Below are 24811 nucleotides of genomic sequence, written 5' to 3' on the forward strand. Positions count from 1 at the left end.
ACCATATTTGGCAGCTTCAAGCAAGATTACAATCAGGCAAATTCAAGTGGAATGACATACCAGCAACTGAAACTGGTAATTAGTCAACAACTTATCCCATATTTTCCTTATTCTTAAAAAATCCACTGTGTTTCTGATCTATTTTTTCATCTACGCAACTTTAGCCTCTGTCATGGATAGCTATCTCCCAAGGATTGCATTGACTATGGTTTCTGGGAAGAAAAAGATCTTGCTCCTGAAAAAAGACCGTGACAACTCTGTTGTAAGCTTTTAGTTTGTGCAGAACAAAAAACCTTGATTTTTTTTCTATTTAGTATAATTATAGTTGTTGACAATCATTAGTCATTTGCCAATATGTTTTTTATGCGGCATTTCAGAACTCTCCATTCCAAGCGGAACAGCAGATGGAAGCTAATCTTTCTGGAAGCTCCTCGACTTCAAGACAGAATCAGAAGATAGATGTTGGTGGGAGGTTGATCAAGGGAATAGTTCGGAGAAGTGAGACGGCCTAGCCAGACTTCATCTTTTGTACAGCCTGAGCAAAGAGTGGAACCCACAAAACACGAGAGAAGAAAAAACAAAACACGAAATTAACATATTTAGACCTTCTCTCTTGCAGGTCTAACATCTGGCACCGACGAAACTCAACACCCACGACAGACAAAGTTGATGCAAGTAAACCTCTCATCAATCATGCTTAAAATTAATCTACGTTTTTCAATCTCAAAAAATAAGAAACAATTTTACCTACATGAATCGGGAAATTAGTTACCACATTCCCGACAGAGAGAAAAAGAGGAGTTGAAGTCCTAACAGTTTTCTCAGTATCAGACTAAACCACAGATTCAAAGTCCAGTTATTTTGAAACCCTAACATTTTAAAGCCCTGCTTTTAAAAAGAAATTATATTGGGCCGTATTTCAGACTTTTTTGTCAACCCCAAATCATCTATACCAAAGTCCAGAAAAAAAAATATATAAATAAAATAATTTTCTACGTATGTAATTCTAAAAATGTTATAAGTTTTTTTCAATATATTACAATTCTATGTTTTTCTAAAAACAATTGGTGAAATAAGAGGAAAATTTTATTTTATGTTTATTTAAAATGTTAAATTTTTAAATCAAAATTTATTATCTTTTTCCATGCACTATTTCATTTATATACAAACAAATAACTAAGTAAACACTAACAAGTTTTATCACCCTCAACTTTGAACATATAAGATATGAAAATATCAACATATGACTTCGTCGTTCATTCTTATATCAAACTCATCAACCTACCTATGTAATTTCCAAAGTTCCATCCATCACATTATAGAAAAAAAACAAACAAACAATAAAATCCCGTAAACAAAACTATACAATACACCTATAATGTAGCCGGCTCCGCGCTTGCGCGGAAACTATTCACCTAGTTTATAAATTTTTTTGACTAACTAGTAAATAGTTACGTGGTTTTTTTTTAATGGTTAAGAAGTGAAGGAAAGTAAACGTGAGGAAAGATTACCATGCAATTAAAATATTTAATTGTTAAAAAAAAATAACCGTACGATAATCCACAGAAAACAAAATAACTACCACCTCAACTTCTAATACATACAAAATTGCTTGACGCTGATTAATTATTTGATTTACCAATTTTACAAAGGAGATAACTCAAAATTATACTTCAATGATCACACATTATAACTCAAACACAAACTCAAAAAACAAAAAAATTAATCATGATTGGTAACATTTTTGAGTTATTGGCATAAATCAAACTTAATAATTTGTAACTCATGTCACCGATCAAAGCTGGTTTACTACTGTCGAAGTTGCTTCACATATTTGTTTTACAAAGGCTGTGCTTCTCAAACTGGGCTTTGCCTTATATATTTATTTTTTTGGACAAATTCGGCTGTTTTTTACGTTACTTTTCTAGAGGAATGATTACTTCTGTTTGGTAAAGCCCCATTTTTTCTAAGAAGAAAAAACGCATAGAGGGTATGAAGTTCACAAGATCAGTACGACGAAATTTCCTATGGTTCACTCAATTTTGCTAAGTAGAATCGAATGTCTTACATATATCCTCGACGTATGAGTCTCTGAATTCGGTTTTCAAAGAACAAATGCCGCTTGATTAACTCAAGATACAACCGAATAAGATAAATGGAAATTCATTTACCGCGCTTTTTCCTCTCAAGAAGTCCTTTCTATTCTTTCTCAGTGGATGATCACGAGGAAGAAATCTGCGGTGACAATCAAACCAACAAGTCTTTCTTCCATTAGGTAGATAAAAAGCATTTGTATCTTCCATGCAAATTGGACAAGCCAATTTACCATGGGTCGTCCATCCTTATAGCATGCCATACGCTGGAAAATCGCTTATCGTCCATAGTAACACAGCTTTTAGATTAAAATTTTGATTTAAGGACACATCGTATGCTTCAACCCCAGTTGACCACAATTCTTTTAACTCCTCGATCAAAGGTTTCAGGAAGATATCAAGACTAGCTCGCGGATGATTTGGCCCAGAATTCAGAATTGTAAGAAACAAATACTTTGTATTCATGCACATATCAGGGGGTAGTTTATATGGAGTTAGGATCACGGGCCACAGTGAATGATTACGAGACATCCCAAACGGATTGAATCCATCAGTACATAATCCAAGATAAACGTTACGAGGTTCTTCGGCAAACTGGGAATGTATATCTTGAAAATGTTTCCATTCCGCCGCATCAGATGGATGACACATTTCCCCCGCCGCATCATTGACGCTGCTGTCTTCTTGCTCTGATACATTCTCTTTAGCCTGTCAGCTATAGGTAGATACCACATACGACTATATGGTACTTTGGTTCTGCGTCTTTTGTCCCTAGGCTTCCATCTTGCTGCACCACAAAATTGGCACTCTTCCCACCTTTCATTTTCTTTCCAGAAGATCATACAATTGTTAATACAAACATCATCAATTGTATGATATGGGAGCCCTAAATTGCGCATCAACTTCTCGGTCTCGTAGTGTCAATCGATTGTTGTGTTTCCTTCTGGTAAATAGTCTGTCAATATTTGACATACTGAATCCACACATTTTTCACGCAGATTATAATCTGCCTTGTTTTGCAAGACCCGAGCAGCTAAGGATAACTGTGACTGCCCTTCACGACAACCATCATACAAAGGATTTTGTGCTCCTTCTAACAAATCATAGATCTTCTTCTAATGTTTGCGTTGCGGATCTACTAATTCTGATAACTATCATCATGTTGATAGTTATCAAAACTCACATTATCACGAAATGCATCATTCACCATATCTACATAATTATCCTCATTACCAACTTCTTGATCACTACCACTTAAATGTGTCGGGTCAACATAACTCGTTCCTAATGCAATATCAATTTCTTCTCCATGTTTATACCAAACATAATAGTCTGGCATAAATCCTCTATTATATATATGTCTCCAAATTTTTGTTCACGTGAGAAATTTATCGTTTTGACAAATAGTACACGGGCAGAAAAACTTACCGCCATTACTTTGTGTTAGAGACTGACTGTTAGCGAATGTCATAAATGTTCCACCCCCGCTATGAACTCTTCCGAAAGTTTTCCAGTCTCCTCATCGATCCTCTTGTACATCCACTCTCGAAAATTTGAATAATTGTAATTTCCGGACATTATATGACAACATATAACGCTAGTTTTTTTTTGCTATTTTTTTTTCGTGCTCTGTACGAGTGAGAAGAGAAGTAAACGATAATAGCCTGTATATATATATATAGAAAATATTCCGACTAATTAGCGACTAAATTTCGACTGCAGATAAAAATTTGGTGCACCGACAAAACAATGTTTACCACGTGTTGTACCTGTTTTTCCCGACTACTTAGCGACTGAATTATGAACTGAGATTCGGTCGCAAAATAGTCGCAAATTTTCCGACTGATCAACGAAAAATATTCCCCGACCATGTTATAGTCGTAGATCAGTCGTTAGTTTACGACTGTTATGCGACTAAACATCTCCGTCCCTATTTTCCGACTGATATACGACTAATTTTTCTTCGTCGCTATTCAGTCGCATAGTAGTCGGAAATTAGTCGTCACTGTTTCCGACTACTGTTTTAGTCGCAAAAAGCAGTCGAAAAACGCAGGTTTTCTTGTAGTGAATGGTTACTTTTCTTTTTGGAACTAATTTGATGCATTAAAGTAAATGCGACTGATACGGATTTTAAACTATATACTTTGTTACAAGTTTGATGGAATACATAGAATATTACAACTTGTGCAATACAAAGAAAGCCGAATTACACATTAAGCTAGAGAGTAAAACAAAACTTACTAGTTTTAGGAGTTACGGTTACGTCGACCTCGTGGGCCGGACACGCTTTCCTCTTCCTTTAACTATGGTCCACTCCATTTCATGAACTTTTAGAGTTGGCTTAACTGATCTTCTTCGTCTAGTTGTGGTCATTTGAGCATGTGGCTCACAACCTTGTGAATGGTCATTGGTGCTTCCAACTAGATGCGGATCAACTGAGGCATCATCATCCGAGTTATTAATAGGTGATGACCATATTGGATGGAGCTTCCTCCATATTGTTTTCGAAAGTTTGAGCAAGGGATTCCCCTGCTAATGGTGAAAGAGTGTGCTTAGAATGTGAAAGAGGTACCTCTTTAATACGTGGATAAACAGTTTCTTGTAGAATAGTTGTTTCCTTTGTAGTTGACTCCATTTTCTTTTGGAGATTGCTTGTTTCCGTGTGGTTACTAAGAAGATATTTTGAGGGATCAGATTTCTCTTTAAGAGATGATGGCTTGAGATGATCAATATTAACCACTGGCATATTCAAACAATCTTCTCGAGTTTCCGAAGGTATACTCTTGATAATGTTAAAGAGACTAGGTGGGAGAAGACATATTTTCTCTTTATGATCCAAATTTCCACATCGCACACCAGTAGAAGGAATCCATGTGTATTCTACCTGAATCATGTACATGTTTCCTTGCTTGTCGTCACACACAATTGGCTTAGGAAAGGATTTATCTAGTTCCATCTCAACTAAATTTTTTGCTTCACCCATTTGAGTTAGATCAAGACGTGGCTTGTGAGTAAAAATTGGTTCCCCGATTCCAGATGCAATGTGACTAATACCAAGGCAAGAATCTATCGAAAATATTTTTGATGTTACCAAACAGGCGAGGTCGAAATCTCTTGGCTTTTGAGATTTGTAAGAGGGGTCCAAGGTGCTACAAACAATAGTCAATCATCTATATGCCACACACCTCTTTCAATAACCCATTTCCTATGCGATTAATAACTAATGGTTATTAAGCGCATAGATCAGTTCCGTTGCGTTCTTCGTTCGAGTCGCAGTGAAAACATGCTTTAGACCATACTTTATATATTATCACATACTAGTTCCATGTCAAGAGGAGACTTATATCTATGACTAAACTCTTCCTAGTTAAAAAAAACTTTGAGCAAGTTCTCAAGTTCCTAAAACAATTCATATATCCGAGGCATACATGTCAGTTTGTGATATTAACGTAATATTAAATAAAAATCTCACATATATGCATGAATAATCTATAGGAAATTATAAATGTGTTATTAATGGGTTGCTTAGCTTAAATCACATCACAATTCCTCATTATCCATTAACAATATTCTAAAGTGCAGTTCCGTAAAACCATAAGTCATTATATTGATGGAAAATTTTAGTATTGATCAATAATCGAGATCATAAACTTACTGACATATCTTTATCACACATACACAATATGTACAACAAAAGATTCCATCTGATTTTATTCCCATCTTGACAAAAAACCAAGAATCTGTATAAATCTGGTTAAAATACTTATGCTAATCCATACTATTTATTTCAACATTGAATAATATATTACATTTGGAAAAAAATATGCCCCTGAGGCTAAAACTTTTGTTGGATTCAAGATCAAATTATGGGGAGTCAATGTCAGACATTTTATATGCGATCATGACGGAGAACTACAATATTATGCAACTTACGTAACCTATTTGGATTCAAATTCAATAAGTGGTACAGATAAATTGATATAAATTTTATGAATAAGTACATCCATCAATTTGAAGAACTATGTGGTATCTCTTTTCGATCACGTCTTCGGGGAATGGGAAAAGCAGGTTGATGAAGGGACTATCATTCGGCTTGCTCTGAAACAATGGGATACAATTTTCTTCGACGGATGCAGCGTTTATACGGACAAAGAAGAAGAACTTTGTCCATGAGTTAGAAATAAGCCCCTTAATCACCGTCATATATTTCCGAGGGACCAACCGGTAGAGGTGCGGTTTTGAAACAAGTCGCAGCCTAAAAATCGCTTCAAAGTGCTCAGTGGTAAGAGAGAGTCCATGCTCATAGCTCAGAATCACGACGCCAATAAGATGTTGAAAACTGGTGGGATTCAGCTGGCTTATTGATACCTCGAAACGGTCCAACACACGGACTATGATTTCAGGGATCAAAAACCACAGACGACAGCGCACCAAGAATATCTCGTAGCAGGTAAAGTAACCCTCCGGGGGATTATCAGCACTTTCCCCTCGACAAGGAATCCGAAACTCTACCGCGTCTGAAATCCGGCATAACGCCCGAACTGCCTTAAGGAATTCACTAGTGCTTCTGCTCGGCGCGCCTTTTTCGACCAAATGCTGGCTCATTACAGGAAATGACTTCTCTCGCTAGGGGAGTAATCGAACCATATCTCGCTATCCAGTACGCGTCACCATCGGCAGGATCTATCGAGTGAGGCACGGACTCGGCCTTCGGGATAAGAATGTCATCATCGTGAACATCTTCGGACGAAGAACCGCGGGAGGTACCTCTTTTCGAAGCCTTTTTTCTGCTAGACATCTTTTAAACTTCAAGAAAAAAAAAGAGAAGAGAAGGAGAGGGAAAAATTTTCTCAAAGAAACTTCTTATGAGAATAAGTGAGTGAAAATTATGAGGAAAGTTACATTCCTTCTTATAAGCATTAAAAGTAACTATTTGTCTGCGGATCCTTGGGTATAAACTTCGTCCAATACGCCTGTCTTGCCTAATTCGCAAACCGCGCGCTAGAATCTCATCGAATCCACGATATATTTTTTTTTTTGGACAAATTCGGCGGCTGTTTTTTACGTTACTTTTCTAAGGAATGATGACTTATTCGGTTTTGTTAAAGCCCCATTTTTTTCTAAGAAGAAAAAACGCATAGAGGGTATGAAGTTCACAAGATCAGTACGACGAAATTCCTATGGTTCACTCAATTTTCGAAGTAGAATCGAATGTCTTACATATATCCTCGACGTATGAGTCTCTGAATTCGGTTTTCAAAGAACAAATGCCGCTTGATTAACTCAAGATACAACCGAATAAATAAATGGAAATTCATTTACCGCGCTTTTTTTTCCTCTCAAGAAGTCCTTTCTATTCTTTCTCTCAGTGGATGATCACGAGGAAAAATCTGCGGTGACAATCAAACCAACAAGTCTTTCTTCCATTAGGTAGATAAAGCATTTGTATCTTCCATGCAAATTGGACAAGCCAATTTACCATGGGTCGTCCATCCTTATAGCATGCCATACGCTGGAAAATCGCTTATCGTCCATAGTAACACAGCTTTTAGATTAAAATTTTGATTTAAGGACACATCGTATGCTTCAACCCACAGTTGACCACAATTCTTTTAACTCCTCGATCAAAGGTTTCAGGAAGATATCAAGACTAGCTCGCGGATGATTTGGCCCAGAATTCAGAATTGTAAGAAACAAATACTTTGTATTCATGCACATATCAGGGGGTAGTTTATATGGAGTTAGGATCACGGGCCACAGTGAATGATTACGAGACATCCCAAACGGATTGAATCCATCAGTACATAATCCAAGATAAACGTTACGAGGTTCTTCGGCAAACTGGGAATGTATATCTTGAAAATGTTTCCATTCCGCCGCATCAGATGGATGACACATTTCCCCCGCCGCATCATTGACGCTGCTGTCTTCTTGCTCTGATACATTCTCTTTAGCCTGTCAGCTATAGGTAGATACCACATACGACTATATGGTACTTTGTTCTGCGTCTTTTGTCCCTAGGCTTCCATCTTGCTGCACCACAAATTGGCACTCTTCCCACCTTTCATTTTTCTTTCCAGAAGATCATACAATTGTTAATACAAACATCATCAATTGTATGATATGGGAGCCCTAAATTGCGCATCAACTTCTCGGTCTCGTAGTGTCAATCGATTGTTGTGTTTCCTTCTGGTAAATAGTCTGTCAATATTTGACATACTGAATCCACACATTTTTCACGCAGATTATAATCTGCCTGTTTTGCAAGACCCGAGCAGCTAAGGATAACTGTGACTGCCCTTCACGACAACCATCATACAAAGGATTTTGTGCTCCTTCTAACAAATCGTAGATCTTCTTCTAATGTTTGCGTTGTGGATCTACTAATTCTGATAACTATCATCATGTTGATAGTTATCAAAACTCACATTATCACGAAATGCATCATTCACCATATCTACATAATTATCCTCATTACCAACTTCTTGATCACTACCACTTAAATGTGTCGGGTCAACATAACTCGTTCCTAATGCAATATCAATTTCTTCTCCATGTTTATACCAAACATAATAGTCTGGCATAAATCCTCTATTATATATATGTCTCCAAATTTTTGTTCACGTGAGAAATTTATCGTTTTGACAAATAGTACACGGGCAGAAAAACTTACCGCCATTACTTTGTGTTAGAGACTGACTGTTAGCGAATGTCATAAATGTTCCACCCCCGCTACGAACTCTTCCGAAAGTTTTCCAGTCTTCTCATCGATCCTCTTGTACATCCACTCTCGAAATTTGAATAATTGTAATTTCCGGACATTATATGACAACATATAACGCTAGTTTTTTTTTTGCTATTTTTTTCGTGCTCTGTACGAGTGAGAAGAGAAGTAAACGATAATAGCCTGTATATATATATAAGAAAATATTCCGACTAATTAGCGACTAAATTTCGACTGCAGATAAAAATTTGGTACAGCTGCAATACACACTGTTTACCACGTGTTGTACCTGGTTTTTCCCGACTACTTAGCGACTGAATTATGAACAGAGATTCGGTCGCAAAATAGTCCCAAATTTTCCGACTGATCAACGAAAATATTCCCCGACCATGTTATAGTCGTAGATCAGTCGTTAGTTTATGACTGTTATGCGACTAAACACTCTCCGTCCCTATTTTCCGACTGATATACGACTAATTTTTCTTCGTCGCTATTCAGTCGCATAGTAGTCGGAAATTAGTCGTCACTGTTTCCGACTACTGTTTTAGTCGCAAAAAGCAGTCGAAAAACGCAGGTTTTCTTGTAGTGAATGGTTACTTTTCTTTTTGGAACTAATTTGATGCATTAAAGTAAATGCGACTGATACGGATTTTAAACTATATACTTTGTTACAAGTTTGATGGAATACATAGAATATTACAACTTGTGCAATACAAAGAAAGCCGAATTACACATTAAGCTAGAGAGTAAAACAAAACTTACTAGTTTTAGGAGTTACGGTTACGTCGACCTCGTGGGCCGGACACGCTTTCCTCTTCCTTTAACTATGGTCCACTCCATTTCATGAACTTTTAGAGTTGGCTTAACTGATCTTCTTCGTCTAGTTGTGGTCATTTGAGCATGTGGCTCACAACCTTGTGAATGGTCATTGGTGCTTCCAACTAGATGCGGATCAACTGAGGCATCATCATCCGAGTTATTAATAGGTGATGACCATATTGGATGGAGCTTCCTCCATATTGTTTTCGAAAGTTTGAGCAAGGGATTCCCCTGCTAATGGTGAAAGAGTGTGCTTAGAATGTGAAAGAGGTACCTCTTTAATACGTGGATAAACAGTTTCTTGTAGAATAGTTGTTTCCTTTGTAGTTGACTCCATTTTCTTTTGGAGATTGCTTGTTTCCGTGTGGTTACTAAGAAGATATTTTGAGGGATCAGATTTCTCTTTAAGAGATGATGGCTTGAGATGATCAATATTAACCACTGGCATATTCAAACAATCTTCTCGAGTTTCCGAAGGTATACTCTTGATAATGTTAAAGAGACTAGGTGGGAGAAGACATATTTTCTCTTTATGATCCAAATTTCCACATCACACACCAGTAGAAGGAATCCATGTGTATTCTACCTGAATCATGTACATGTTTCCTTGCTTGTCGTCACACACAATTGGCTTAGGAAAGGATTTATCTAGTTCCATCTCAACTAAATTTTTTGCTTCACCCATTTGAGTTAGATCAAGACGTGGCTTGTGAGTAAAAATTGGTTCCCCGATTCCAGATGCAATGTGACTAATACCAAGGCAAGAATCTATCGAAAATATTTTTGATGTTACCAAACAGGCGAGGTCGAAATCTCTTGGCTTTTGAGATTTGTAAGAGGGGTCCAAGGTGCTACAAACAATAGTCAATCATCTATATGCCACACACCTCTTTCAATAACCCATTTCCTATGCGATTAATAACTAATGGTTATTAAGCGCATAGATCAGTTCCGTTGCGTTCTTCGTTCGAGTCGCAGTGAAAACATGCTTTAGACCATACTTTATATATTATCACATACTAGTTCCATGTCAAGAGGAGACTTATATCTATGACTAAACTCTTCCTAGTTAAAAAAAACTTTGAGCAAGTTCTCAAGTTCCTAAAACAATTCATATATCCGAGGCATACATGTCAGTTTGTGATATTAACGTAATATTAAATAAAAATCTCACATATATGCATGAATAATCTATAGGAAATTATAAATGTGTTATTAATGGGTTGCTTAGCTTAAATCACATCACAATTCCTCATTATCCATTAACAATATTCTAAAGTGCAGTTCCGTAAAACCATAAGTCATTATATTGATGGAAAATTTTAGTATTGATCAATAATCGAGATCATAAACTTACTGACATATCTTTATCACACATACAATATGTACAACAAAAGATTCCATCTGATTTTATTCCCATCTTGACAAAAAACCAAGAATCTGTATAAATCTGGTTAAAATACTTATGCTAATCCATACTATTTATTTCAACATTGAATAATATATTACATTTGGAAAAAAATATGCCCCTGAGGCTAAAACTTTTGTTGGATTCAAGATCAAATTATGGGGAGTCAATGTCAGACATTTTATATGCGATCATGACGGAGAACTACAATATTATGCAACTTACGTAACCTATTTGGATTCAAATTCAATAAGTGGTACAGATAAATTGATATAAATTTATGAATAAGTACATCCATCAATTTGAAGAACTATGTGGTATCTCTTTTCGATCACGTCTTCGGGGAATGGGAAAAGCAGGTTGATGAAGGGACTATCATTCGGCTTGCTCTGAAACAATGGGATACAATTTTCTTCGACGGATGCAGCGTTTATACGGACAAAGAAGAAGAACTTTGTCCATGAGTTAGAAATAAGCCCCTTAATCACCGTCATATATTTCCGAGGGACCAACCGGTAGAGGTGCGGTTTTGAAACAAGTCGCAGCCTAAAAATCGCTTCAAAGTGCTCAGTGGTAAGAGAGAGTCCATGCTCATAGCTCAGACTCACGACGCCAATAAGATGTTGAAAACTGGTGGGATTCAGCTGGCTTATTGATACCTCGAAACGGTCCAACACACGGACTATGATTTCAGGGATCAAAAACCACAGACGACAGCGCACCAAGAATATCTCGTAGCAGGTAAAGTAACCCTCCGGGGGATTATCAGCACTTTCCCCTCGACAAGGAATCCGAAACTCTACCGCGTCTGAAATCCGGCATAACGCCCGAACTGCCTTAAGGAATTCACTAGTGCTTCTGCTCGGCGCGCCTTTTTCGACCAAATGCTGGCTCATTACAGGAAATGACTTCTCGCTAGGGGGAGTAATCGAACCATATCTCGCTATCCAGTACGCGTCACCATCGGCAGGATCTATCGAGTGAGGCACGGACTCGGCCTTCGGGATAAGAATGTCATCATCGTGAACATCTTCGGACGAAGAACCGCGGGAGGTACCTCTTTTCGAAGCCTTTTTTCTGCTAGACATCTTTTAAACTTCAAGAAAAAAAAAAGAGAAGAAGAAGGAGAGGGAAAAATTTTCTCAAAGAAACTTCTTATGAGAATAAGTGAGTGAAAATTATGAGGAAAGTTACATTCCTTCTTATAAGCATTAAAAGTAACTATTTGTCTGCGGATCCTTGGGTATAAACTTCGTCCAATACGCCTGTCTTGCCTAATTCGCCAAACCGCGCGCTAGAATCTCATCGTAATCCACGATTCTAACGGGCTGGGGAGCTAACTGTTGGGGTAAAAAACGGACACAACGAAGTTAACATCCAAATATCCGTAAAAATCAGCATGAACACTTTTACGAAAAGTAATATTCGTAAAGAAACCTTTACGAAGAACTTTGCGGTGAAATCTTGCACTAATCTCGGCTGATCCATCGAAACTAAACACCCATAGTCTAGGAACACGTTCATAAAACATCTGAACAGGGTCCAAACAAGGTCGCCGCGTAGCGACCGACCCGCGACCGACCAAACCTTTCGTTCGGTCGCTACGGAGCGACCGAACTGTCTCGGGCATCGATCAACAGGTACGACCCAAATCCATGCATTCTCGTCTATTTCTCAATACTAGCTCCCATGTACCACGGCCATATCATTTCTCACATTATTCCGATCAAAGTTACTGTTGAAACTTTACGATAAAAACCGCGAGAACTTGTTTTTGTCCAAAAGAAAATCGTAACAAACGTTTCATGTCGAAAGATGGCCCAACGAGGTCTAAAATGCGACTACAAGCCCACTTACGATTCTTTAATAATGAGCTCGTAGATACTATGGCGGTTTATGTTTTTATTTTATAAAAACGTAAATATAAAGATAAGTTTCCGAAAAAAAATGTTAAGTTTCCGCGGATAAACATGAAGATCGGAGAAAATGGAATATCTCCATTTTTCACTTAAGACGGCTTAAGGGCAGGAAGGGAAAAGCTAAAACCGACCTTGGAGGAGTATATAAGGAGTCCTAAGCGAGATGCACAAAGGGAGAACTTTTTCAGAGCAAACTTAGCACTTAGAGAAATTTTAGGTAACTTTCTGTTTTTGTTATTCGAGCTGCGACTCTATTAGGTCTTGCGGTATTAGGGTTTTAGAACTAGGAATCTCACCGACAACTCTCGTAGCCCAGGCTCTTACCTTGTTGTAACGCTCAAACGCGGATTCGGAATAAGATCTATTTTGCTCTCTTTTCGATTTCTTATTTTTCTTGTCTTTATTTCGTGTTCTGATTGCTTGGCGTGTGGTTTAACAGATATCCGGAACCTCTGGGAAATTAGGGTTTTCCTAAATTTCCTTATTTAAATGGAAATCGACAGTGCGAATTTCAGTTCCCACACTAATTTGTAGCCCCTCTGTTAACCCTATATATATGATTTTCATCTTTGATGAACCCAGTCAGCATCTCCACAAAACTCATTGATTCCTCTTAGCTTTAACCATCTTCTAGAAAAATGTTTCTCTCTGCCTCTCCAGTCCCTCAAACCGGCGTCACGGCGTCCGTCACTCAACCTTCGAGTCTCTCCGTCTTGGTCGTAGTAGTCAGAGCATAGCCTCTGGCTTCCTCCGCTTCTGGGATTCCCTGAACTTCAAGAAAGACATGGAGTTTGTGGGAATCCCGGTTCTCTTTCTTGATGAAAAGATAAGTTAATCTTCGGTCTATCACACTTCTTTAACATAATTTTTTTAATTGATTTCCTTATTCTTTGTTGAATAATATTATTTGCAGATTCCGTGATTCATGGGTTTACTCCCGTCGGACGTGCTAATCATTACAGACCATCTTTGAAAGCAGGTTCCATTGTGAAAGTCGATCATTTTGAGGTTGCTACGTGCTCAAGCATGTACAAGATAACTGATCATTCATTTCATCTCACTGACCATTATTGATGAAGTCATCACGGGTGCTCCTGAGATCAATCTCCAGTTAAGATTAGACTGTTCGCAATCTCCAAGTGATTGCGAACACAAACCTAGAAACTGGTAACATACCATATTTGGCAGCTTCAAGCAAGATTACAATCAGGCAAATTCAAGTGGAATGACATACCAGCAACTGAAACTGGTAATTAGTCAACAACTTATCCCATATTTTCCTTATTCTTAAAAAATCCACTGTGTTTCTGATCTATTTTTTCATCTACGCAACTTTAGCCTCTGTCATGGATAGCTATCTCCCAAGGATTGCATTGACTATGGTTTCTGGGAAGAAAAAGATCTTGCTCCTGAAAAAAAGACCGTGACAACTCTGTTGTAAGCTTTTAGTTTGTGCAGAACAAAAAACCTTGATTTTTTTTCTATTTAGTATAATTATAGTTGTTGACAATCATTAGTCATTTGCCAATATGTTTTTTATGCGGCATTTCAGAACTCTCCATTCCAAGCGGAACAGCAGATGGAAGCTAATCTTTCTGGAAGCTCCTCGACTTCAAGACAGAATCAGAAGATAGATGTTGGTGGGAGGTTGATCAAGGGAATAGTTCGGAGAAGTGAGACGGCCTAGCCAGACTTCATCTTTTGTACAGCCTGAGCAAAGAGTGGAACCCACAAAACACGAGAGAAGAAAAATCAAAACACGAAATTAACATATTTAGACCTTCTCTCTTGCAGGTCTAACATCTGGCACCGACGAAACTCAACACCCACGACAGACAAAGTTGATGCAAGTAAACCTCTCATCAATCATGCTTAAAATTAATCTACGTTTTTCAATCTCAAAAAATAAGAAACAATTTTACCTACATGAATCGGGAAATTAGTTACCACATTCCCGACAGAGAGAAAAAGAGGAGTTGAAGTCCTAACAGTTTTCTCAGTATCAGACTAAACCACAGATTCAAAGTCCAGTTATTTTGAAACCCTAACATTTTAAAGCCCTGCTTTTAAAAAGAAATTATATTGGGCCGTATTTCAGACTTTTTTGTCAACCCCAAATCATCTATACCAAAGTCCAGAAAAAATATATATAAATAAAATAATTTTCTACGTATGTAATTCTAAAAATGTTATAAGTTTTTTTCAATATATTACAATTCTATGTTTTTCTAAAAACAATTGGTGAAATAAGAGGAAAATTTTATTTTATGTTTATTTAAAATGTTAAATTTTTAAATCAAAATTTATTATCTTTTTCCATGCACTATTTCATTTATATACAAACAAATAACTAAGTAAACACTAACAAGTTTTATCACCCTCAACTTTGAACATATAAGATATGAAAATATCAACATATGACTTCGTCGTTCATTCTTATATCAAACTCATCAACCTACCTATGTAATTTCCAAAGTTCCATCCATCACATTATAGAAAAAAAACAAACAAACAATAAAATCCCGTAAACAAAACTATACAATACACTTATAATGTAGTCGGCCCCGCGCTTGCGCGGAAACTATTCACCTAGTTTATAAATTTTTTTGACTAACTAGTAAATAGTTACGTGGTTTTTTTTAATGGTTAAGAAGTGAAGGAAAGTAAACGTGAGGAAAGATTACCATGCAATTAAAATATTTAATTGTTAAAAAAAATAACCGTACGATAATCCACAGAAAACAAAATAACTACCACCTCAACTTCTAATACATACAAAATTGCTTGACGCTGATTAATTATTTGATTTACCAATTTTACAAAGGAGATAACTCAAAATTATACTTCAATGATCACACATTATAACTCAAACACAAACTCAAAAAACAAAAAAATTAATCATGATTGGTAACATTTTTGAGTTATTGGCATAAATCAAACTTAATAATTTGTAACTCATGTCACCGATCAAAGCTGGTTTACTACTGTCGAAGTTGCTTCACATATTTGTTTTACAAAGGCTGTGCTTCTCAAACTGGGCTTTGCTTTATATATTTATTTTTTGGACAAATTCGGCTGTTTTTTACGTTACTTTTCTAGAGGAATGATTACTTCTGTTTGGTAAAGCCCCATTTTTTCTAAGAAGAAAAAACGCATAGAGGGTATGAAGTTCACAAGATCAGTACGACGAAATTTCCTATGGTTCACTCAATTTTGCTAAGTAGAATCGAATGTCTTACATATATCCTCGACGTATGAGTCTCTGAATTCGGTTTTCAAAGAACAAATGCCGCTTGATTAACTCAAGATACAACCGAATAAGATAAATGGAAATTCATTTACCGTGCTTTTTCCTCTCAAGAAGTCTTTTCTATTCTTTCTCAGTGGATGATCACGAGGAAGAAATCTGCGGTGACAATCAAACCAACAAGTCTTTTTTCCATTAGGTAGATAAAAAGCATTTGTATCTTCCATGCAAATTGGACAAGCCAATTTACCATGGGTCGTCCATCCTTATAGCATGCCATACGCTGGAAAATCGCTTATCGTCCATAGTAACACAGCTTTTAGATTAAAATTTTGATTTAAGGACACATCGTATGCTTCAACCCCAGTTGACCACAATTCTTTTAACTCCTCGATCAAAGGTTTCAGGAAGATATCAAGACTAGCTCGCGGATGATTTGGCCCAGAATTCAGAATTGTAAGAAACAAATACTTTGTATTCATGCACATATCAGGGGGTAGTTTATATGGAGTTAGGATCACGGGCCACAGTGAATGATTACGAGACATCCCAAACGGATTGAATCCATCAGTACATAATCCAAGATAAACGTTACGAGGTTCTTCGGCAAACTGGGAATGTATATCTTGAAAATGTTTCCATTCCGCCGCATCAGATGGATGACACATTTCCCCCGCCGCATCATTGACGCTGCTGTCTTCTTGCTCTGATACATTCTCTTTAGCCTGTCAGCTATAGGTAGATACCACATACGACTATATGGTACTTTGGTTCTGCGTCTTTTGTCCCTAGGCTTCCATCTTGCTGCACCACAAAATTGGCACTCTTCCCACCTTTCATTTTCTTTCCAGAAGATCATACAATTGTTAATACAAACATCATCAATTGTATGATATGGGAGCCCTAAATTGCGCATCAACTTCTCGGTCTCGTAGTGTCAATCGATTGTTGTGTTTCCTTCTGGTAAATAGTCTGTCAATATTTGACATACTGAATCCACACATTTTTCACGCAGATTATAATCTGCCTTGTTTTGCAAGACCCGAGCAGCTAAGGATAACTGTGACTGCCCTTCACGACAACCATCATACAAAGGATTTTGTGCTCCTTCTAACAAATCGTAGATCTTCTTCTAATGTTTGCGTTGCGGATCTACTAATTCTGATAACTATCATCATGTTGATAGTTATCAAAACTCACATTATCACGAAATGCATCATTCACCATATCTACATAATTATCCTCATTACCAACTTCTTGATCACTACCACTTAAATGTGTCGGGTCAACATAACTCGTTCCTAATGCAATATCAATTTCTTCTCCATGTTTATACCAAACATAATAGTCTGGCATAAATCCTCTATTATATATATGTCTCCAAATTTTTGTTCACGTGAGAAATTTATCGTTTTGACAAATAGTACACGGGCAGAAAAACTTACCGCCATTACTTTGTGTTAGAGACTGACTGTTAGCGAATGTCATAAATGTTCCACCCCCGCTACGAACTCTTCCGAAAGTTTTCCAGTCTTCTCATCGATCCTCTTGTACATCCACTCTCGAAAATTTGAATAATTGTAATTTCCGGACATTATATGACAACATATAACGCTAGGCTAGTTTTTTTTGCTATTTTTTTTCGTGCTCTGTACGAGTGAGAAGAGAAGTAAACGATAATAGCCTGTATATATATATATATAAAATATTCCGACTAATTAGCGACTAAATTTCGACTGCAGATAAAAATTTGGTACACCGACAAAACAATGTTTACCACGTGTTGTACCGGTTTTTCCCGACTACTTAGCGACTGAATTATGAACAGAGATTCGGTCGCAAAATAGTCCCAAATTTTCCGACTGATCAACGACTAATATTCGCCGACCATGTTATAGTCGTAGATCAGTCGTTAGTTTATGACTGTTATGCGACTAAACATCTCCGTCCCTATTTTCCGACTGATATACGACTAATTTTTCTTCGTCGCTATTCAGTCGCATAGTAGTCGGAAATTAGTCGTCACTGTTTCCGACTACTGTTTTAGTCGCAAAAAGCAGTCGAAAAACGCAGGTTTTCTTGTAGTGAATGGTTACTTTTCTTTTTGGAACTAATTTGATGCATTAAAGTAAATGCGACTGATACGGATTTTAAACTATATACTTTGTTACAAGTTTGATGGAATACATAGAATATTACAACTTGTGCAATACAAAGAAAGCCGAATTACACATTAAGCTAGAGAGTAAAACAAAACTTACTAGTTTTAGGAGTTACGGTTACGTCGACCTCGTGGGCCGGACACGCTTTCCTCTTCCTTTAACTATGGTCCACTCCATTTCATGAACTTTTAGAGTTGGCTTAACTGATCTTCTTCGTCTAGTTGTGGTCATTTGAGCATGTGGCTCACAACCTTGTGAATGGTCATTGGTGCTTCCAACTAGATGCGGATCAACTGAGGCATCATCATCCGAGTTATTAATAGGTGATGACCATATTGGATGGAGCTTCCTCCATATTGTTTTCGAAAGTTTGAGCAAGGGATTCCCCTGCTAATGGTGAAAGAGTGTGCTTAGAATGTGAAAGAGGTACCTCTTTAATACGTGGATAAACAGTTTCTTGTAGAATAGTTGTTTCCTTTGTAGTTGACTCCATTTTCTTTTGGAGATTGCTTGTTTCCGTGTGGTTACTAAGAAGATATTTTGAGGGATCAGATTTCTCTTTAAGAGATGATGGCTTGAGATGATCAATATTAACCACTGGCATATTCAAACAATCTTCTCGAGTTTCCGAAGGTATACTCTTGATAATGTTAAAGAGACTAGGTGGGAGAAGACATATTTTCTCTTTATGATCCAAATTTCCACATCGCACACCAGTAGAAGGAATCCATGTGTATTCTACCTGAATCATGTACATGTTTCCTTGCTTGTCGTCACACACAATTGGCTTAGGAAAGGATTTATCTAGTTCCATCTCAACTAAATTTTTTGCTTCACCCATTTGAGTTAGATCAAGACGTGGCTTGTGAGTAAAAATTGGTTCCCCGATTCCTGATGCAATATGACTAATACCAAGGCAAGAATCTATCGAAAATATTTTTGATGTTACCAAACAGGCGAGGTCGAAATCTCTTGGTTTTTGAGATTTGTAAGAGGGGTCCAAGGTGCTACAAACAATAGTCAATCATCTATATGCCACACACCTCTTTCAATAACCCATTTCCTATGCGATTAATAACTAATGGTTATTAAGCGCATAGATCAGTTCCGTTGCGTTCTTCGTTCGAGTCGCAGTGAAAACATGCTTTAGACCATACTTTATATATTATCACATACTAGTTCCATGTCAAGAGGAGACTTATATCTATGACTAAACTCTTCCTAGTTAAAAAAAACTTTGAGCAAGTTCTCAAGTTCCTAAAACAATTCATATATCCGAGGCATACATGTCAGTTTGTGATATTAACGTAATATTAAATAAAAATCTCACATATATGCATGAATAATCTATAGGAAATTATAAATGTGTTATTAATGGGTTGCTTAGCTTAAATCACATCACAATTCCTCATTATCCATTAACAATATTCTAAAGTGCAGTTCCGTAAAACCATAAGTCATTATCTTGATGGAAAATTTTAGTATTGATCAATAATCGAGATCATAAACTTACTGACATATCTTTATCACACATACAATATGTACAACAAAAGATTCCATCTGATTTTATTCCCATCTTGACAAAAAACCAAGAATCTGTATAAATCTGGTTAAAATACTTATGCTAATCCATACAATTTATTTCAACATTGAATAATATATTACATTTGGAAAAAAATATGCCCCTGAGGCTAAAACTTTTGTTGGATTCAAGATCAAATTATGGGGAGTCAATGTCAGACATTTTATATGCGATCATGACGGAGAACTACAATATTATGCAACTTACGTAACCTAATTGGATTCAAATTCAATAAGTGGTACAGATAAATTGATATAAATTTTATGAATAAGTACATCCATCAATTTGAAGAACTATGTGGTATCTCTTCTAAGACACCAAAGTGGTTTTAAACCAAACACCCATAATGCACAAACGTATTTCCTGGCTGCACGTACCAAAAAATGTGTGTTTCTCTTTTAAAACCGTATCAGTACTATATTAGTTATATGTCGTAAATTTTCCTTTTCGTGATTCATACTAGTGAATATACTTTCCATGTTAAAAATAGTAAGATTTTGGTGAAATGAAACAAAAATCTTTATTATTACTTCAAACAACAAAACGGCATTGCGTATCTACTACAACCTTTAGAACTGAGAACGATTTTGTTTTTGTTGTTAGCTGTTAACGGGTATGACAACTGTAGAGGATGGATTTGACCATCCCACAAGGCCCGAGGAATAGGAAGGCCTGGCCCGAATTAGGAGGAGCGACGGCTCGATCGGTCGGCTCGAGAGTCAGGTCTCTCGGCTTGACTCTTGAGTACTTTTAGTTGATCATCATCGACTGAAGTACGTTCGGCTCAGCGACTGCTCGGACGCCTACGGGCTTCTCGGCCCAGCAGAGGAGGCCCACCAAGATGGCGTAAATTAGGTCAAGAACGAGGCATCAGGACGTCTATATAAGGGAAAGGAGAGACGACGAGAAGGGGATCCGAAATCACTGACTAACACTTAGCGGCTAGATTAGGGTTTTCACCTTTGCTTCATCTCGCCGTTAGTTGTACTTTTCCGGTAGCTTATCGAGCCACCGGCTTTCTTTCTGTCGCGTTCTCTTCTTTTCCCTTGTAACCGACTGAGCGTTTTCTCTCCGACCATTAATAAGACGTCTTTGTTTAAACCCACATCTTATTTATTATCGTTTCTCGATCAAACAGTTGGCGCCCACCGTGGGGCTACTAGCAAAGTAACGTCGGAACTATGGTCGTTAGCAATGACAGTTCTTCGTCAGGCGAGGAGCGCGAAGCTCTCGAGGTGACACCGGCTCCAGAGGTGACACCTACGCCTACACCAGTAACTCCACTTCCCCACCCTGCATCTATGGAAACTATCCTGGCACGCCTCGCCCTACAAGAAGCGGCGCGGAAGGCGGCAGTTGACCAAATCACGGCGATAGCAAAGATCCTTGCTCCTCTCGCTGCAAACGCCGAAGCTTCAACGGCGCAGTATCGTCGACACCTGTTCGCCACAGAACGAACCACCGACTTGGTACCTACGCAGGATAACGATAACCAAAGCGCCGGTAACGACACCAATGCGCACACCGCAAGCGAACTAGCCGCGTTAAAACAGTCGGTCCTCGATATCAATTCTAAGATCCACCAAGTGACGACGTCCGCGCCCCAAATCGAGCATGTACTCGCGGAATCTCTTCGTACACCCTTCACGCAAAAGGTTACCGGGGTGCGGCTACAGAAGATGGAAAAACTCCGTCTTCCAACCTTCAAAGGTCTCTCCGACCCTTCTACTCACGTCACGTCTTTCAACATAGCGATGCGACGCGCAAACCTGACCGACGAAGACAAAGACGCCGGCTTTTGCCAACTCTTCGTCGAAACTCTAGAAGGCCCGGCACTTACTTGGTTCACCGGCCTCAGAGAGAACTCCGTCGACTGTTTCCACGACCTCTCAACGGCTTTCCTTAAGAACTATATCATGTTCACCAACCAGGAAGCGACCGTGTCAGATTTGTGGAACCTCACTCACGCCAGCGACCAAAGTCTCCGCGACTTCATGGAGAAATTCAAAGCTATTGTCTCGAAGATCGATATTCCCGACCATATCGCCGTCGAATCTTTGATGAACACCTTGCACGTCGACTCCACATTCCGCCAGGATCTTTACCGATACCCGACCAAATCTGTCTCCGACGCCATCGCTCGCTCGCACAACTTTATCCGCATGGAAGAAGACACCAGAGCAAAGTTCGCAAAAGAAGCAGCGGCGAGACAGCGATCCTCCCGAACAAACGACCCCCGCCCCGAGCCTCGCCAGCACTCCTCCGGTGGAAATACCACTCAGAAGCGAGGCTACGTTAGCTCGGTCGATGATGAGGAATCTCCAAAATCAGCAGCCATCACACGAGAGAAAGGCTGGAACCACTGGGATCGAGACTCTGCTCCGAAGCAATCAACCCCAACCGAACCAGCGAGTTCAAATTCCGAGGAGCCGAAAAAATGGTGCCTCTACCACAAAAGGGATTCCCATGACACAAAGGAATCCAAGGTCCTCATCGGGCAGTTTTTCGACGGGATCACTAATGGGACAATCCAAATGCCCACTTCTCCTACGACGCCGAAAAACACTAAAAGCTGGAGTAAGAACAAGGAGAAGAAGGCACAAAAGTCCCAAAAGAACACGGCCCCGAGTGAGGAAAGAGCAAGCCCTGAGCGCACTCCCATCAACAACGTCGGCCCCGCCAACGATTCATCAGAAGACGAACACCCGCGTTGCCGGCGACGAGTGGAAGTCATAATCTCTCGCCCTTGCGACTCTTCTGATGACGATGTCCCGACAGTACAACCAGATCTGCGCGATAAATTGGACAGCAAGGATAAGCAGTCTCTCGCTCCCTCGAAAGCAGCTAAAGACCTACGCATTCTATTGAAGCGAAAAAACGCCGCGAACGAAAACACAGGAACAACCGACCTCCGCGCGACCATCTCAAAATGCAACGCTCGGAGAGTCGGTCAAACTGGTGACCTTCGTGACCAGCTCAATTCGAAGGCCGACGACCTGCGAATCCAACTCAACCGTTCGAAAGGATCCGATCTGCGACGACGCCTTGAGTCAAAGAAGAAACAGCCCGCAGAAATTCCTACATTCGAGAACACAACCGACGATTTGAGGAAGCAACTCGAATCAATGCGAGCTACCCGAGCCCCGCACATCAGTGTCATAATGGGCGGATCACCACCTTGCGGTGACTCGGTTCGAGCCGTCAAAGATTACAAACGTCAAGCAACCACCTCTCAGAAGTGGCCTTCTCCAGTCGAAAATGATCACCAGATCACTTTTTCGGCACTAGACACCAAGGGTGTCCACATGCCACATAACGATCCTCTCCTCGTCGACCTTGACATCGGCGAATGTCTGGTCGCAAAAGTCCTTATTGATACCGGCAGCTCAGTCGATCTCATCTTTCGCGACACACTCGACAAAATGGGAGTTGATTTAAAAGATATGAAGCCTTCCTCTCGCACGCTCACCGGCTTCAACGGAGCCTCGGAGCAAATGATAGGGACAATTCGCCTTCCAGTTTACGCAGGCGGTATAACCCGCACCGTCAAGTTCTCCGTCATCCGCGCCAAAGCACCCTATAATGCCATACTCGGAACACCATGGCTGCATTCCATGAAAGCCGTCCCTTCGACTTATCATCAATGCATCAAGTTTCCCGGAAAAGATGGCAAAACTCAGACGATTCGGGGCGATCAACAAGCCGCAAGAGAACTACTGATCGCAACTGTAAAGATGCAGCAGCAAGCTTCCCTTGTCAACTCCGTCAGTAAACCACTCAACAAGATATACCCTCAGAAGGAGGAAGTTCGCGAAGTCGCAATTGATGAATCCGACCCGACGAAAATCATCCGAGTTGGCGTCTACCTGTCCGACGACGTATGTTCACAGATCATCTCTTTCATCAAAGACAACGCCTCGACGTTCGCCTGGAAGACTTCCGACATGAAGGGGATCGACCCCGCAGTTACCTCTCATGAACTGCACGTCGATCCGACGTTCAAACCCATCCGACAGAAGCGACGAAAACTCGGTCCAGAACGATCTAAAGCCGTAAACGAAGAAGTCGACAGGCTCCTCGACGCGGGTTTCATAACCGAAGTCCGATACCCCGAATGGTTGGCTAACCCAGTTGTCGTCAAAAAGAAAAACGGCAAATGGCGCATATGCGTCGACTTCACGGACCTCAACAAAGCGTGCCCAAAGGACAGTTACCCACTCCCTCATATCGATCGTCTCGTCGAATCAACTGCTGGTAACGAACTCCTAACCTTCATGGACGCTTTCTCGGGATACAACCAGATCTTGATGCATCCAGACGATCGCGAGAAGACGGCATTCATCACCGATAGAGGGACCTACTGCTACAAGGTGATGCCTTTCGGGCTAAAGAATGCCGGCGCGACTTATCAGCGACTCGTCAACCGAATGTTCGCCGACCAGCTAGGCAACACCATGGAAGTGTACATCGACGACATGTTAGTCAAATCGCTCAAGGCCGACGATCACCTAAACAACTTACGCGACTGCTTCAAGATCTTGAATGACTACGGGATGAAGCTCAACCCGGCCAAGTGTACCTTCGGTGTCACTTCGGGAGAATTCCTCGGCTACATCGTCACTCAACGAGGAATCGAGGCTAACCCCAAGAAGATCTCGGCGATCCTCGATCTTCCAAGCCCAAAGAACAGCCGCGAAGTACAGCGACTAACCGGACGGATAGCAGCTCTCAACAGGTTCATCTCGCGATCAACCGATAAGTGTCTTCCCTTCTACGAGCTACTAAGGGGCAACAAGAGGTTCGTCTGGGACGAGAAATGCGAAGAGGCGTTCAATCAACTAAAGCATTACCTCACAA

This window comes from Brassica napus, chromosome C4 (genome assembly GCF_020379485.1).
Source record: "Brassica napus cultivar Da-Ae chromosome C4, Da-Ae, whole genome shotgun sequence".
Taxonomy (NCBI): domain Eukaryota; kingdom Viridiplantae; phylum Streptophyta; class Magnoliopsida; order Brassicales; family Brassicaceae; genus Brassica; species Brassica napus.